At 46.5% G+C, this 14,871-nt stretch overlaps 22 non-coding genes and 2 pseudogenes across 22 annotated transcripts; all 24 read left to right on the top strand.

The window, feature by feature from the left end:
* The first annotated feature begins 135 nt into the window (after window positions 1-135).
* Window positions 136-254, top strand: LOC127322576 (5S ribosomal RNA). The gene has a single exon (XR_007864927.1). It is a non-coding gene; the product is annotated as a 5S ribosomal RNA (ribosomal RNA).
* A 188-nt stretch (window positions 255-442) lies between these two features.
* LOC127322338 (5S ribosomal RNA) lies at window positions 443-561 on the top strand. The gene has a single exon (XR_007864702.1). It is a non-coding gene; the product is annotated as a 5S ribosomal RNA (ribosomal RNA).
* A 188-nt stretch (window positions 562-749) lies between these two features.
* On the top strand, window positions 750-868 carry LOC127322683 (5S ribosomal RNA). Its single transcript, XR_007865028.1, has one exon. It is a non-coding gene; the product is annotated as a 5S ribosomal RNA (ribosomal RNA).
* Window positions 869-1,056: 188 nt separating this feature from the next.
* LOC127322447 (5S ribosomal RNA) lies at window positions 1,057-1,175 on the top strand. The gene has a single exon (XR_007864805.1). It is a non-coding gene; the product is annotated as a 5S ribosomal RNA (ribosomal RNA).
* A 357-nt stretch (window positions 1,176-1,532) lies between these two features.
* Window positions 1,533-1,651, top strand: LOC127322479 (5S ribosomal RNA). Its single transcript, XR_007864836.2, has one exon. It is a non-coding gene; the product is annotated as a 5S ribosomal RNA (ribosomal RNA).
* A 357-nt stretch (window positions 1,652-2,008) lies between these two features.
* On the top strand, window positions 2,009-2,114 carry LOC127322213 (5S ribosomal RNA; annotated as a pseudogene).
* Window positions 2,115-2,302: 188 nt separating this feature from the next.
* Window positions 2,303-2,421, top strand: LOC127322646 (5S ribosomal RNA). Its single transcript, XR_007864994.1, has one exon. It is a non-coding gene; the product is annotated as a 5S ribosomal RNA (ribosomal RNA).
* A 188-nt stretch (window positions 2,422-2,609) lies between these two features.
* On the top strand, window positions 2,610-2,727 carry LOC127322723 (5S ribosomal RNA). The gene has a single exon (XR_007865063.1). It is a non-coding gene; the product is annotated as a 5S ribosomal RNA (ribosomal RNA).
* A 188-nt stretch (window positions 2,728-2,915) lies between these two features.
* On the top strand, window positions 2,916-3,031 carry LOC127322332 (5S ribosomal RNA). The gene has a single exon (XR_007864695.2). It is a non-coding gene; the product is annotated as a 5S ribosomal RNA (ribosomal RNA).
* Window positions 3,032-3,217: 186 nt separating this feature from the next.
* Window positions 3,218-3,336, top strand: LOC127322195 (5S ribosomal RNA). The gene has a single exon (XR_007864576.2). It is a non-coding gene; the product is annotated as a 5S ribosomal RNA (ribosomal RNA).
* A 187-nt stretch (window positions 3,337-3,523) lies between these two features.
* On the top strand, window positions 3,524-3,642 carry LOC127322193 (5S ribosomal RNA). The gene has a single exon (XR_007864574.2). It is a non-coding gene; the product is annotated as a 5S ribosomal RNA (ribosomal RNA).
* A 188-nt stretch (window positions 3,643-3,830) lies between these two features.
* On the top strand, window positions 3,831-3,949 carry LOC127322735 (5S ribosomal RNA). Its single transcript, XR_007865074.2, has one exon. It is a non-coding gene; the product is annotated as a 5S ribosomal RNA (ribosomal RNA).
* Window positions 3,950-4,137: 188 nt separating this feature from the next.
* On the top strand, window positions 4,138-4,256 carry LOC127322572 (5S ribosomal RNA). Its single transcript, XR_007864923.1, has one exon. It is a non-coding gene; the product is annotated as a 5S ribosomal RNA (ribosomal RNA).
* A 188-nt stretch (window positions 4,257-4,444) lies between these two features.
* LOC127322446 (5S ribosomal RNA) lies at window positions 4,445-4,563 on the top strand. Its single transcript, XR_007864804.1, has one exon. It is a non-coding gene; the product is annotated as a 5S ribosomal RNA (ribosomal RNA).
* Window positions 4,564-4,919: 356 nt separating this feature from the next.
* Window positions 4,920-5,038, top strand: LOC127322620 (5S ribosomal RNA). The gene has a single exon (XR_007864968.2). It is a non-coding gene; the product is annotated as a 5S ribosomal RNA (ribosomal RNA).
* Window positions 5,039-5,226: 188 nt separating this feature from the next.
* Window positions 5,227-5,345, top strand: LOC127322681 (5S ribosomal RNA). Its single transcript, XR_007865026.2, has one exon. It is a non-coding gene; the product is annotated as a 5S ribosomal RNA (ribosomal RNA).
* Window positions 5,346-5,533: 188 nt separating this feature from the next.
* LOC127322454 (5S ribosomal RNA) lies at window positions 5,534-5,652 on the top strand. The gene has a single exon (XR_007864812.1). It is a non-coding gene; the product is annotated as a 5S ribosomal RNA (ribosomal RNA).
* Window positions 5,653-5,839: 187 nt separating this feature from the next.
* On the top strand, window positions 5,840-5,973 carry LOC127322215 (5S ribosomal RNA; annotated as a pseudogene).
* Window positions 5,974-12,807: 6,834 nt separating this feature from the next.
* Window positions 12,808-12,926, top strand: LOC139837389 (5S ribosomal RNA). Its single transcript, XR_011753882.1, has one exon. It is a non-coding gene; the product is annotated as a 5S ribosomal RNA (ribosomal RNA).
* Window positions 12,927-13,113: 187 nt separating this feature from the next.
* Window positions 13,114-13,232, top strand: LOC139837441 (5S ribosomal RNA). Its single transcript, XR_011753934.1, has one exon. It is a non-coding gene; the product is annotated as a 5S ribosomal RNA (ribosomal RNA).
* A 188-nt stretch (window positions 13,233-13,420) lies between these two features.
* Window positions 13,421-13,539, top strand: LOC139837413 (5S ribosomal RNA). Its single transcript, XR_011753906.1, has one exon. It is a non-coding gene; the product is annotated as a 5S ribosomal RNA (ribosomal RNA).
* A 595-nt stretch (window positions 13,540-14,134) lies between these two features.
* Window positions 14,135-14,253, top strand: LOC139836286 (5S ribosomal RNA). Its single transcript, XR_011752983.1, has one exon. It is a non-coding gene; the product is annotated as a 5S ribosomal RNA (ribosomal RNA).
* Window positions 14,254-14,440: 187 nt separating this feature from the next.
* LOC139836398 (5S ribosomal RNA) lies at window positions 14,441-14,559 on the top strand. The gene has a single exon (XR_011753096.1). It is a non-coding gene; the product is annotated as a 5S ribosomal RNA (ribosomal RNA).
* Window positions 14,560-14,747: 188 nt separating this feature from the next.
* LOC139837414 (5S ribosomal RNA) lies at window positions 14,748-14,866 on the top strand. Its single transcript, XR_011753907.1, has one exon. It is a non-coding gene; the product is annotated as a 5S ribosomal RNA (ribosomal RNA).
* Window positions 14,867-14,871: the final 5 nt, after the last annotated feature.

Genomic DNA, 14,871 nt, shown 5'->3' on the forward strand with positions numbered 1-14,871 from the left:
TTGCGGGCACTCGTGCTCGGCTATTGGTGATGGGAAACGGTGGTGCGGATGAAAAAGAGGATGGACATGGTACAAAATAGAGCAGACAAAGAGCGGGAGGAGCAAGCATAAGGGAAAATGAGTGCATAACATGTCGGATGCGATCATACCAGCACTAAAGGAACGGATCCCATCAGAACTCCGAAGTTAAGCGTGCTTGGGCGAGAGTAGTACTAGGATGGGTGACCTCCTGGGAAGTCCTCGTGTTGCATCCCTCCGTTTTTGCGTCACGCAGCGACATTCATGGTGAAGTTAGGACGATATTTTTTTGCGGGCACTCGTGCTCGGCTATTGGTGATGGGAAACGGTGGTGCGGATGAAAATGAGGATGGACATGGTACAAAATAGAGCAGACAAAGAGCGGGGGGAGCAAGCATAAGGGAAAATGAGTGCATAACATGTCGGATGCGATCATACCAGCACTAAAGCATCGGATCCCATCAGAACTCCGAAGTTAAGCGTGCTTGGGCGAGAGTAGTACTAGGATGGGTGACCTCCTGGGAAGTCCTCGTGTTGCATCCCTCCGTTTTTGCGTCACGCGGCGACATTCATGGTGAAGTTAGGACGATATTTTTTTGCGGGCACTCGTGCTCGGCTATTGGTGATGGGAAACGGTGGTGCGGATGAAAATGAGGATGGACATGGTACAAAATAGAGCAGACAAAGAGCGGGGGGAGCAAGCATAAGGGAAAATGAGTGCATAACATGTCGGATGCGATCATACCAGCACTAAAGCATCGGATCCAATCAGAACTCCGAAGTTAAGCGTGCTTGGGCGAGAGTAGTACTAGGATTGGTGACCTCCTGGGAAGTCCTCGTGTTGCATCCCTCCTTTTTTGCGTCACGCGGCGACATTCATGGTGAAGTTAGGATGATATTTTTTTGCGCGCACTCGTGCTCGGCTATTGGTGATGGGAAACGGTGATGCGGATGAAAAAGAGGATGGACATGGTACAAAATAGAGCAGACAAAGAGCGGGAGGACCAAGCATAAGGGAAAATGAGTGCATAACATGTCGGATGCGATCATACCAGCACTAAAGCACCGGATCCCATCAGAACTCCAAAGTTAAGCGTGCTTGGGCGAGAGTAGTACTAGGATGGGTGACCTCCTGGGAAGTCCTCGTGTTGTATCCCTCCTTTTTTGCGTCACGCGGCGACATTCATGGTGAAGTTAGGACGATATTTTTTTGCGGGCACTCGTGCTCGGCTATTGGTGATGGGAAACGGTGGTGCGGATGAAAAAGAGGATGGACATGGAGTACTAGGATGGGTGACCTCCTGGGAAGTCCTCGTGTTGCATCCCTCCTTTTTTGCGTCACGCGGCGAAATTCATGGTGAAGTTAGGACGATATTGTTTTGCGGGCACTCGTGCTCGGCTATTGGTGATGGGAAACGGTGGTGCGGATGAAAAAGAGGATGGACATGGTACAAAATAGAGCAGACAAAGAGCGGGAGGAGCAAGCATAAGGAAAAATGAGTGCATAACATGTCGGATGCGATCATACCAGCACTAAAGCACCGGATCCCATCAGAACTCCGAAGTTAAGCGTGCTTGGGCGAGAGTAGTACTAGGATGGGTGACCTCCCGGGAAGTCCTCGTGTTGCATCCCTCCTTTTTTGCGTCACGCGGCGACATTGATGGTGAAGTTAGGACGATATTTTTTTGCGGGCACTCGTGCTCGGCTATTGGTGATGGGAAACGGTGGTGTGGATGAAAAAGAGGATGGACATGGAGTACTAGGATGGGTGACCTCCTGGGAAGTCCTCGTGTTGCATCCCTCCTTTTTTGCGTCACGCGGCGACATTCATGGTGAAGTTAGGACGATATTTTTTTGCGGGCACTCGTGCTCGGCTATTGGTGATGGGAAACGGTGGTGCGGATGAAAAAGAGGATGGACATGGTACAAAATAGAGCAGACAAAGAGCGGGGGGAGCAAGTATAAGGGAAAATGAGTGCATAACATGTTGGATGCGATCATACCAGCACTAAAGCACCGGATCCCATCAGAACTCTAAAGTTAAGCGTGCTTGGGCGAGAGTAGTACTAGGATGGGTGTCCTCGTGTTGCATCCCTCCTTTTTTGCGTCACGCGGCGACATTCAAGGTGAAGTTAGGACGATATTTTTTTGCGGGCACTCGTGCTCGGCTATTGGTGATGGGAAACGGTGGTGCGGATGAAAAAGAGGATGGACATGGTACAAAATAGAGCAGACAAAGAGCGGGAGGAGCAAGCATAAGGGAAAATGAGTGCATAACATGTCGGATACGATCATACCAGCACTAAAGCAACGGATCCCATCAGAACTTCGAAGTTAAGCGTGCTTGGGCGAGAGTAGTACTAGGATGGGTGACCTCCTGGGAAGTCCTCGTGTTGCATCCCTCCTTTTTTGCGTCACGCGGCGACATTCATGGTGAAGTTAGGACGATATTTTTTTGCGGGCACTCGTGCTCGGCTATTGGTGATGGGAAACGGTGGTGCGGATGAAAAAGAGGATGGACATGGTACGAAATAGAGCAGACAAAGAGCGGGAGGAGCAAGCATAAGGGAAAATGAGTGCATAACATGTCGGATGCTATCATACCAGCACTAAGCATCGGATCCCATCAGAACTCCGAAGTTAAGCGTGCTTGGGCGAGAGTAGTACTAGGATGGGTGACCTCCTGGAAAGTCCTCGTGTTGCATCCCTCCTTTTTTGCGTCACGCGGCGACATTCGTGGTGAAGTTAGGACGATATTTTTTTGCGGGCACTCGTGCTCGGCTATTGGTGATGGGAAACGGTGGTGCGGATGAAAAAGAGGATGGACATGGTACAAAATAGAGCAGACAATGAGCGGGAGGAGCAAGCATAAGGGAAAATGAGTGCATAACATGTCGGATGCGATCATACCAGCACTAAAGCACCGGATCCCATTAGAACTCCGAAGTTAAGCGTGCTTGCGAGAGTAGTACTAGGATGGGTGACCTCTGGGAAGTCCTCGTGTTGCATCCCTCCTTTTGCGTCACGCGGCGACATTCATGGTGAAGTTAGGAAGATATTTTTATTCGGGCACTCGTGCTCGGCTATTGGTGATGGGAAACGGTGGTGCGGATGAAAAAGAGGATGGACATGGTACAAAATAGAGCAGACAAAGAGCGGGAGGAGCAAGCATAAGGGAAAATGAGTGCATAACATGTCGGATGCGATCATACCAACACTAAAGCACCGGATCCCATCAGAACTCCGAAGTTAAGCGTGCTTGGGCGAGAGTAGTACTAGGATGGGTGACCTCCTGGGAAGTCCTCGTGTTGCATCCCTCCTTTTTTGCGTCACGCGGCGACATTCATGGTGAAGTTAGGACGATATTTTTTGTGGGCACTCGTGCTCGGCTATTGGTGATGGGAAACGGTGGTGCGGATGAAAAAGAGGATGGACATGGTACAAAATAGAGCAGACAAAGAGCGGGAGGAGCAAGCATAAGGGAAAATGAGTGCATAACATGTTGGATGCGATCATACCAGCACTAAAGCACCGGATCCCATCAGAACTCCGACGTTAAGCGTGCTTGGGCGAGAGTAGTACTAGGATGGGTGACCTCCTGGGAAGTCCTCGTGTTGCATCCCTCCTTTTTTGCGTCACGCGGCGACATTCATGGTGAAGTTAGGACGATATTGTTTTGCGGGCACTCGTGCTCGGCTATTGGTGATGGGAAACGGTGGTGCGGATGAAAAAGAGGATGGACATGGTACAAAATAGAGCAGACAAAGAGCGGGAGGAGCAAGCATAAGGGAAAATGAGTGCATAACATGTCGGATGCGATCATACCAGCACTAAAGCAACGGATCCCATCAGAACTCCGAAGTTAAGCGTGCTTGGGCGAGAGTAGTACTAGGATGGGTGACCTCCTGGGAAGTCCTCGTGTTGCATCCCTCCGTTTTTGCGTCACGCGGCGACATTCATGGTGAAGTTAGGACGATATTTTTTTGCGGGCACTCGTGCTCGGCTATTGGTGATGGGAAACGATGGTGCGGATGAAAATGAGGATGGACATGGTACAAAATAGAGCAGACAAAGAGCGGGGGGAGCAAGCATAAGGGAAAATGAGTGCATAACATGTCGGATGCGATCATACCAGCACTAAAGCATCGGATCCCATCAGAACTCCGAAGTTAAGCGTGCTTGGGCGAGAGTAGTACTAGGATTGGTGACCTCCTGGGAAGTCCTCGTGTTGCATCCCTCCTTTTTTGCGTCACGCGGCGACATTCATGGTGAAGTTAGGACGATATTTTTTTGCGCGCACTCGTGCTCGGCTATTGGTGATGGGAAACGGTGATGCGGATGAAAAAGAGGATGGACATGGTACAAAATAGAGCAGACAAAGAGCGGGAGGACCAAGCATAAGGGAAAATGAGTGCATAACATGTCGGATGCGATCATACCAGCACTAAAGCACCGGATCCCATCAGAACTCCAAAGTTAAGCGTGCTTGGGCGAGAGTAGTACTAGGATGGGTGACCTCCTGGGAAGTCCTCGTGTTGTATCCCTCCTTTTTTGCGTCACGCGGCGACATTCATGGTGAAGTTAGGACGATATTTTTTTGCGGGCACTCGTGCTCGGCTATTGGTGATGGGAAACGGTGGTGCGGATGAAAAAGAGGATGGACATGGAGTACTAGGATGGGTGACCTCCTGGGAAGTCCTCGTGTTGCATCCCTCCTTTTTGCGTCACGCGGCGACATTCATGGTGAAGTTAGGACGATATTTTTTTGCGGGCACTCGTGCTCGGCTATTGGTGATGGGAAACGGTGGTGCGGATGAAAAAGAGGATGGACATGGTACAAAATAGAGCAGACAAAGAGCGGGAGGAGCAAGCATAAGGGAAAATGAGTGCATAACATGTCGGATGCGATCATACCAGCACTAAAGCACCGGATCCCATCAGAACTCCGAAGTTAAGCGTGCTTGGGCGAGAGTAGTACTAGGATGGGTGACCTCCTGGGAAGTCCTCGTGTTGCATCCCTCCTTTTTTGCGTCACGCGGCGACATTCATGGTGAAGTTAGGACGATATTTTTTTGCGGGCACTCGTGCTCGGCTATTGGTGATGGGAAACGGTGGTGCGGATGAAAAAGAGGATGGACATGGTACAAAATAGAGCAGACAAAGAGCGGGAGGAGCAAGCATAAGGGAAAATGAGTGCATAACATGTCGGATGCGATCATACCAGCACTAAAGCACCGGATCCCATCAGAACTCCGAAGTTAAGCGTGCTTGGGCGAGAGTAGTACTGGGATGGGTGACCTCCTGGGAAGTCCCCGTATTGCATCCCTCCTTTTTTGCGTCACGCGGCGACATTCATGGTGAAGTTAGGACGATATTTTTTTGCGGGCACTCGTGCTCGGCTATTGGTGATGGGAAACGGTGGTGCGGATGAAAAAGAGGATGGACATGGTACAAAATAGAGCAGACAAATAGCGGGAGGAGCAAGCATAAGGGAAAATGAGTGCATAACATGTCGGATGCGATCATACCAGCACTAAAGCACCGGATCCCATCAGAACTCCGAAGTTAAGCGTGCTTGGGCGAGAGTAGTACTAGGATGGGTGACCTCCTGGGAAGTCCTCGTGTTGCATCCCTCCTTTTTTGCGTCACGCGGCGACATTCATGGTGAAGTTAGGACGATATTTTTTGCGGGCACTCGTGCTCGGCTATTGGTGATGGGAAACGGTGGTGCGGATGAAAAAGAGGTTGGACATGGTACAAAATAGAGCAGACAAAGAGCGGGAGGAGCAAGCATAAGGGAAAATGAGTGCATAACATGTTGGATGCGATCATACCAGCACTAAAGCACCGGATCCCATCAGAACTCCGAAGTTAAGCGTGCTTGGGCGAGACTAGTACTAGGATGGGTGACTGATACGTCTCCGACGTATCGATAATTTCTTATGTTCCATGCCACATTATTGATGTTATCTACATGTTTTATGCACACTTTATGTCATATTCGTGCATTTTCTGGAACTAACCTATTAACAAGATGCCGAAGTGCCGATTCTTTGTTTTCTGCTGTTTTTGGTTTCAGAAATCCTAGTAAGGAAATATTTTCGGAATTGGACGAAATCAAAGCCCAGGGGCCTATTTTCTCACGAAGCTTCCAGAAGTCCGAAGGAGAGACGAAGAGGGGCCACGGAGGGGCCACACCATAGGCCGGCGCGGCCCCCCCTTGGCCGCGCGGCCCTGTGGTGTGGGGCCCCCGTGCCGCCTCTTGACCTGCCCTTCCGCCTATAAAAAGTCTCCGTGACGAAACCCCCAGTATCGAGAGCCACGATACGGAAAACCTTCCAGAGACGCCGCCGCCGCCGATCCCATCTCGGGGGATCCAGGAGATCGCCTCCGGCACCCTGCCGGAGAGGGGAATCATCTCCCGGAGGACTCTACGCCGCCATGGTCGCCTCCGGTGTGATGTGTGAGTAGTCTACCCCTGGACTATGGGTCCATAGCAGTAGCTAGATGGTTGTCTTCTCCCCATTGTGCTATCATTGTCGGATCTTGTGAGCTGCCTAACATGATCAAGATCATCTATCTGTAATTCTATATGTTGCGTTTGTTGGGATCCGATGAATAGAGAATACTTGTTATGTTGATTATCAAAGTTATATCTATGTGTTGTTTATGATCTTGCATGCTCTCCGTTACTAGTAGATGCTCTGGCCAAGTAGATGCTTGTAACTCCAAGAGGGAGTACTTATGCTCGATAGTGGGTTCATGCCTGCATTGACACCGGGACAGATGTGAAAGTTCTAAGGTTGTGTTGTGCTGTTGCCACTAGGGATAAAGAATTAGTGCTATGTTCAAGGATGTAGTCACTAGTTACATTACGCACCATACTTAATGCAATTGTCTGTTGTTAGCAACTTAATACCGGAGGGGGTTCGGATGATAACCTGAAGGTGGACTTTTTAGGCATAGATGCAGTTGGATGACGGTCTATGTACTTTGTCGTAATGCCCAATTAAATCTCACTATACTCATCATGATATGTATGTGCATGGTCATGCTCTCTTTATTTGTCAATTGCCCAACTGTAATTTGTTCACCCAACATGCTGCTTGTCTTATGGGAGAGACACCTCTAGTGAACTGTGGACCCCGGTCCAATTCTCTATACTGAAATACAATCTGTATCTTGTTCTCTTTTTTCTGCAAACAATCATCTTCCACACAATACGGTTAATCCTTTGTTACAGCAAGCCGGTGAGATTGACAACCTCACTGTTTCGTTGGGGCAAAGTACTTTGGTTGTGTTGTGCAGGTTCCACGTTGGCGCCGGAATCCCTGGTGTTGCGCCGCACTACATCCCGCCGCCATCAACCTTCAACGTGCTTCTTGGCTCCTCCTGGTTCGATAAACCTTGGTTTCTTTCTGAGGGAAAACTTGCTGCTGTGCGCATCATACCTTCCTCTTGGGGTTGCCCAACGAACGTGTGAAATACACGCCATCAAGCACATTTTCTCGGCGCCGTTGCGGGGAGATCAAGACACGCTGCAAGGGGAGTCTCCACTTCTCAATCTCTTTACTTTGTTTTTGTCTTGCTTAGTTTTATTTACTACTTTGTTTGCTGCACTAAATCAAAATACAAAAAAATTAGTTGCTAGTTTTACTTTACTTGCTATCTTGTTTGCTATATCAAAAAAAAAAAACACAAAAAAATTAGTTTACTTGCATTTACTTTATTCATCATGTTTCCTTTTAATTTTACTACAAAAGACATACCGGTAGGACGTGGGTCTATAGTTGGGAGAAATAATATAGAAGAATTTTTCAATCATGTTAGTACTATTGAAAATTTTGAAGATAGACACTTGGTAGACCTTGCGCCTACTTATGAAATTGTCTTTGCGCATTTAGTTACTTTGTTGAAAACTAAATTTGTTAATCTTAATCCTATAATCCAACACATGTTTTTCACACTTGGCGATATGGAAGAAGGGGAAAAGAAAGATTTTGTATTAGAAACCCTTCTTAGAGAATTTGGTGGTCTAGCAAGAGAAGCTAGAAAGGTGTTTGCTAAATTTAATATGCTTGGTTCTCCTACTAATTTTGTTAGTCTCCTTGAAAAGATGGATATGGATAGAATAAGATACACTAATAATATTGATGATGGAGGGGAGATCAAAGCACCAATACCATGTAAGCTCCTAGCTATGAATGATGCACTAGAAAATAACTATGCTTGGCTTGTTCCTGAAAATTTGTTTGGTGAGAGTAGCACGCCTAAGACTAATGAAAAGGGAGATGCTAAAACTTATGTATCTAATATACTATGCCTGGTTGAGAAAAGCCCACACCCCGCTGAAGAAGTACCACCCTTCGATAATACTTGATACACACTTTCTGCGCCTTGCTGAAAGGCGTTAAAGAAAAGCGCTTATGGGAGACAACCCATGTTTTTACCTACAGTACTTTATTTTTATTTTGTGTCTTGGAAGTTGTTTACTACTGTAGCAACCTCTCCTTATCTTAGTTTTGAGTTTTGTTGTGCCAAGTTAAGCCGTTGATAGAAAAGTAAGTACTAGATTTGGATTACTGCACAGTTCCAGATTTCTTTGCTGTCACGAATCTGGGTCCACCTCCCTGTAGGTAGCTCAGAAAATTAAGCCAATTTACGTGCATGATCCTCAGATATGTACGCAACTTTCATTCAATTTGAGCATTTTCATTTGAGCAAGTCTGGTGCCATTTTAAAATTCGTCAATACGAACTGTTCTGTTTTGACAGATTCTGCCTTTTATTTCGCATTGCCTCTTTTGCTATGTTGGATGAATTTCTTTGATCCACTAATGTCTAGTAGCATTATGCAATGTCCAGAAGTGTTAAGAATGATTGTGTCACCTCTGAATATGTCAATTTATATTGTGCACTAACCCTCTAATGAGTTGTTTCGAGTTTGGTGTGGAGGAAGTTTTCAAGGATCAAGAGAGGAGTATGATGCAACATGATCAAGGAGAGTGAAAGCTCTAAGCTTGGGGATGCCCCGGTGGTTCACCCCTGCATATATCAAGAAGACTCAAGCGTCTAAGCTTGGGGATGCCCAAGGCATCCCCTTCTTCATCGACAACATTATCGGGTTCCTCCCCGAAACTATATTTTTATTCCATCACATCTTATGTGCTTTTTCTTGGAGCGTCGGTTTGTTTTTGTTTTTTGTTTTGTTTGAATAAAATGGATCCTAGCATTCACTTTATGGGAGAGAGACACGCTCCGCTGTAGCATATGGACAAGTATGTCCTTGGTTTCTACTCATAGTATTCATGGCGAAGTTTCTCCTTCGTTAAATTGTTATATGGTTGGAATTGGAAAATGATACATGTAGTAATTGCTATAAATGTCTTGGATAATGTGATACTTGGCAATTGTTGTGCTCATGATTAAGCTCTTGCATCATATGCTTTGCACCCATTAATGAAGAAATACATAGAGCATGCTAAAATTTGGTTTGCATATTTGGTTTCTCTAAGGTCTAGATAATTTCTAGTATTGAGTTTGAACAACAAGGAAGACGGTGTAGAGTCTTATAATGTTTTCAATATGTCTTTTATGTGCGTTTTGCTGCACCGGTTCATCCTTGTGTTTGTTTCAAATAAGCCTTGCTAGCCTAAACCTTGTATCGAGAGGGAATACTTCTCATGCATCCAAAATACTTGAGCCAACCACTATGCCATTTGTGTCCACCATACCTACCTATACTACATGGTATTTTCCGCCATTCCAAAGTAAATTGCTTGAGTGCTACCTTTAAAAATTCCATCATTCACCTTTGCAATATATAGCTCATGGGACAAATAGCTTAAAAACTATTGTGGTATTAAATATGTAATTATGCACTTTATCTCTTATTAAGTTGCTTGTTGTGCGATAACCATGTTCACTGGGGACGCCATCAACTTTTCATTGTTGAATTTCATGTGAGTTGCTATGCATGTCCGTCTTGTCTGAAGTAAGAGAGATCTACCACCATATGGTTAAGCATGCATATGTTAGAGAAGAACATTGGGCCGCTAACTAAAGCCATGCTCCATGGTGGAAGTTTGATTTTGGACAACAATCCTCAAATCTCAAATGAGAAAATTATTAATTGTTGTTATATGCTTATGCATAAAAGAGGAGTCCATTATCTGTTGTCTATGTTGTCCCGGTATGGATGTCTAAGTTGAAGAATAATCAATAGCGAGAAATCCAATGCGAGCTTTCTCCTTAGACCTTTGTACAAAGCGGCATAGAGGTACCCCTTTGTGACACTTGGTAAAAACAATGCATTGTGATGATCCGGTAGTCCAAGCTAATTAGGACAAGGTGCGGGCACTATTAGTACACTATGCATGAGGCTTGCAACTTATAAGATATAATTTACATGATGCATATGCTTTATTACTACCGTTGACAAAATTGTTTCATGTTTTCAAAATCAAAGCTCTAGCACAAATATAGCAATCGATGCTTTTCCTCTATGGAGGACCATTCTTTTACTTTCAATGTTGAGTCAGTTCACCTATTTCTCTCCACCTCAAGAAGCAAACACTTGTGTGAATTGTGCATTGATTCCTACATACTTGCTTATTGCACTTATTATATTACTCTACGTTGACAATATCCATGAGATATACATGTTACAAGTTGAAAGCAACCGCTGAAACTTAATCTTCTTTTGTGTTGCTTCAATGCCTTTACTTTGAATTATTGCTTTATGAGTTAACTCTTATGCAAGACTTATTGATGCTTGTCTTGAAGTGCTATTCATGAAAAGTCTTTGCTATATGATTCACTTGTTTACTCATGACATATACATTGTTTTGATCGCTGCATTCACTACATATGCTTTACAAATAGTATGATCAAGATTATGATGGCATGTCACTCCGAAATTATCCGTGTTATCGTTTTACCTCGCTCGGGACGAGCAGAACTAAGCTTGGGGATGCTGATACGTCTCCGACGTATCGATAATTTCTTATGTTCCATGCCACATTATTGATGTTATCTACATGTTTTATGCACACTTTATGTCATATTCGTGCATTTTCTGGAACTAACCTATTAACAAGATGCCGAAGTGCCGATTCTTTGTTTTCTGCTGTTTTTGGTTTCAGAAATCCTAGTAAGGAAATATTCTCGGAATTGGACGAAATCAAAGCCCGGGGGCCTATTTTCTCACGAAGCTTCCGTAAGTCCGAAGGAGAGACGAAGAGGGGCCACGGAGGGCCACACCATAGGCCGGCGCGGCCCCCTTGGCCGCGCGGCCCCGTGGTGTGGGGCCCCGTGCCGCCTCTTGACCTGCCCTTCCGCCTATAAAAAGTCTCCGTGACGAAACCCCCAGCATCTGAGAGCCACGATACGGAAAACCTTCCGAGAGACGCCGCCGCCGCCGATCCCATTTCGGGGATCCAGAGATCGCCTCCGGCACCCTGCCGGAGAGGGGAATCATCTCCCGGAGGACTCTACGCCGCCATGGTCGCCTCCGGTGTGATGTGTGAGTAGTCTACCCCTGGACTATGGGTCCATAGCAGTAGCTAGATGGTTGTCTTCTCCCCATTGTGCTATCATTGTCGGATCTTGTGAGCTGCCTAACATGATCAAGATCATCTATCTGTAATTCTATATGTTGCGTTTGTTGGGATCCGATGAATAGAGAATACTTGTTATGTTGATTATCAAAGTTATATCTATGTGTTGTTTATGATCTTGCATGCTCTCCGTTACTAGTAGATGCTCTGGCCAAGTAGATGCTTGTAACTCCAAGAGGGAGTACTTATGCTCGATAGTGGGTTCATGCCCGCATTGACACACAGGACGGTGACAGAAAGTTCTAAGGTTGTGTTGTCTTTGTTGCCACTAGGGATAAAACATTAGTGCTATGTTCAAGGATGTAGTCACTAGTTACATTACGCACCATACTTAATGCAATTGTCTGTTGTTAGCAACTTAATACCGGAGGGGGTTCGGATGATAACCTGAAGGTGGACTTTTTAGGCATAGATGCAGTTGGATGACGGTCTATGTACTTTGTCGTAATGCCCAATTAAATCTCACTATACTCATCATGATATGTATGTGCATGGTCATGCTCTCTTTATTTGTCAATTGCCCAACTGTAATTTGTTCACCCAACATGCTGCTTGTCTTATGGGAGAGACACCTCTAGTGAACTGTGGACCCCGGTCCAATTCTCTATACTGAAATACAATCTACTGCAATACAGTTCTCTTTGTTTTTTCGCAAACAATCATCTTCCACACAATACGGTTAATCCTTTGTTACAGCAAGCCGGTGAGATTGACAACCTCACTGTTTCGTTGGGGCAAAGTACTTTGGTTGTGTTGTGCAGGTTCCACGTTGGCGCCGGAATCCCTGGTGTTGCGCCGCACTACATCCCGCCGCCATCAACCTTCAACGTGCTTCTTGGCTCCTCCTGGTTCGATAAACCTTGGTTTCTTTCTGAGGGAAAACTTGCTGCTGTGCGCATCATACCTTCCTCTTGGGGTTGCCCAACGAACGTGTGAAATACACGCCATCAGTGACCTCCTGGGAAGTCCTCGTGTTGCATCCCTCCTTTTTTGCGTCACGCGGCGACATTCATGGTGAAGTTAGGACGATATTATTTTGCGGGCACTCGTGCTCGGCTATTGGTGATGGGAAACGGTGGTGCGGATGAAAAAGAGGATGGACATGGTACAAAATAGAGCAGACAAAGAGCGGGAGGAGCAAGTATAAGGGAAAATGAGTGCATAACATGTTGGATGCGATCATACCAGCACTAAAGCACCGGATCCCATCAGAACTCCAAAGTTAAGCGTGCTTGGGCGAGAGTAGTACTAGGATGGGTGACCTCCTGGGAAGTCCTCGTGTTGCATCCCTCCTTTTTGCGTCACGCGGCGACATTCATGGTGAAGTTAGGACGATATTTTTTTGCGGGCACTCGTGCTCGGCTATTGGTGATGGGAAACGGTGGTGCGGATGAAAAAGAGGATGGACATGGTACAAAATAGAGCAGACAAAGAGCGGGAGGAGCAAGCATAAGGGAAAATGAGTGCATAACATGTCGGATGCGATCATACCAGCACTAAAGCAACGGATCCCATCAGAACTCCGAAGTTAAGCGTGCTTGGGCGAGAGTAGTACTAGGATGGGTGACCTCCTGGGAAGTCCTCGTGTTGCATCCCTCCTTTTTTGCGTCACGCGGTGACATTCATGGTGAAGTTAGGACGATATTTTTTTGCGGGCACTCGTGCTCGGCTATTGGTGATGGGAAACGGTGGTGCGGATGAAAAAGAGGATGGACATGGTACGAAATAGAGCAGACAAAGAGCGGGAGGAGCAAGCATAAGGGAAAATGAGTGCATAACATGTCGGATGCGATCATACCAGCACTAAAGCATCGGATCCCATCAGAACTCCGAAGTTAAGCGTGCTTGGGCGAGAGTAGTACTAGGATGGGTGACCTCCTGGGAAGTCCTCGTGTTGCATCCCTCCTTTTTTGCGTCACGCGGCGACATTCATGGTGAAGTTAGGACGATATTTTTTTGCGCGCACTCGTGCTCGGCTATTGGTGATGGGAAACGGTGATGCGGATGAAAAAGAGGATGGACATGGTACAAAATAGAGCAGACAAAGAGCGGGAGGAGCAAGCATAAGGGAAAATGAGTGCATAACATGTCGGATGCGATCATACCAGCACTAAAGCATGGGAAGTCCTCGTGTTGCATCCCTCCTTTTTTGCGTCACGCGGCGACATTCATGGTGAAGTTAGGACGATATTTTTTTGCGGGCACTCGTGCTCGGCTATTGGTGATGGGAAACGGTGGTGCGGATGAAAAAGAGGATGGACATGGAGTACTAGGATGGGTGACCTCCTGGGAAGTCCTCGTGTTGCATCCCTCCTTTTTGCGTCACGCGGCGACATTCATGGTGAAGTTAGGACGATATTTTTTTGCGGGCACTCGTGCTCGGCTATTGGTGATGGGAAACGGTGGTGCGGATGAAAAAGAGGATGGACATGGTACAAAATAGAGCAGACAAAGAGCGGGGGGAGCAAGTATAAGGGAAAATGAGTGCATAACATGCTGGATGCGATCATACCAGCACTAAAGCACCGGATCCCATCAGAACTCTAAAGTTAAGCGTGCTTGGGCGAGAGTAGTACTAGGATGGGTGACCTCCTGGGAAGTCCTCGTGTTGCATCCCTCCTTTTTTGCGTCACGCGGCGACATTCAAGGTGAAGTTAGGACGATATTTTTTTGCGGGCACTCGTGCTCGGCTATTGGTGATGGGAAACGGTGGTGCGGATGAAAAAGAGGATGGACATGGTACAAAATAGAGCAGACAAAGAGCGGGAGGAGCAAGCATAAGGAAAATGAGTGCATAACATGTCGGATGCGATCATACCAGCACTAAAGCAACGGATCCCATCAGAACTTCGAAGTTAAGCGTGCTTGGGCGAGAGTAGTACTAGGATGGGTGACCTCCTGGGAAGTCCTCGTGTTGCATCCCTCCTTTTTTGCGTCACGCGGCGACATTCATGGTGAAGTTAGGACGATATTTTTTTGCGGGCACTCGTGCTCGGCTATTGGTGATGGGAAGCGGTGGTGCGGATGAAAAAAAGGATGGACATGGTACGAAATAGAGCAGACAAAGAGCGGGAGGAGCAAGCATAAGGGAAAATGAGTGCATAACATGTCGGATGCGATCATACCAGCACTAAAGCATCGGATCCCATCAGAACTCCGAAGTTAAGCGTGCTTGGGCGAGAGTAGTACTAGGATGGGTGACCTCCTGGGAAGTCCTCGTGTTGCATCCCTCCTT

Source organism: Lolium perenne, chromosome 2, assembly GCF_019359855.2.
Source record: "Lolium perenne isolate Kyuss_39 chromosome 2, Kyuss_2.0, whole genome shotgun sequence".
Taxonomy (NCBI): domain Eukaryota; kingdom Viridiplantae; phylum Streptophyta; class Magnoliopsida; order Poales; family Poaceae; genus Lolium; species Lolium perenne.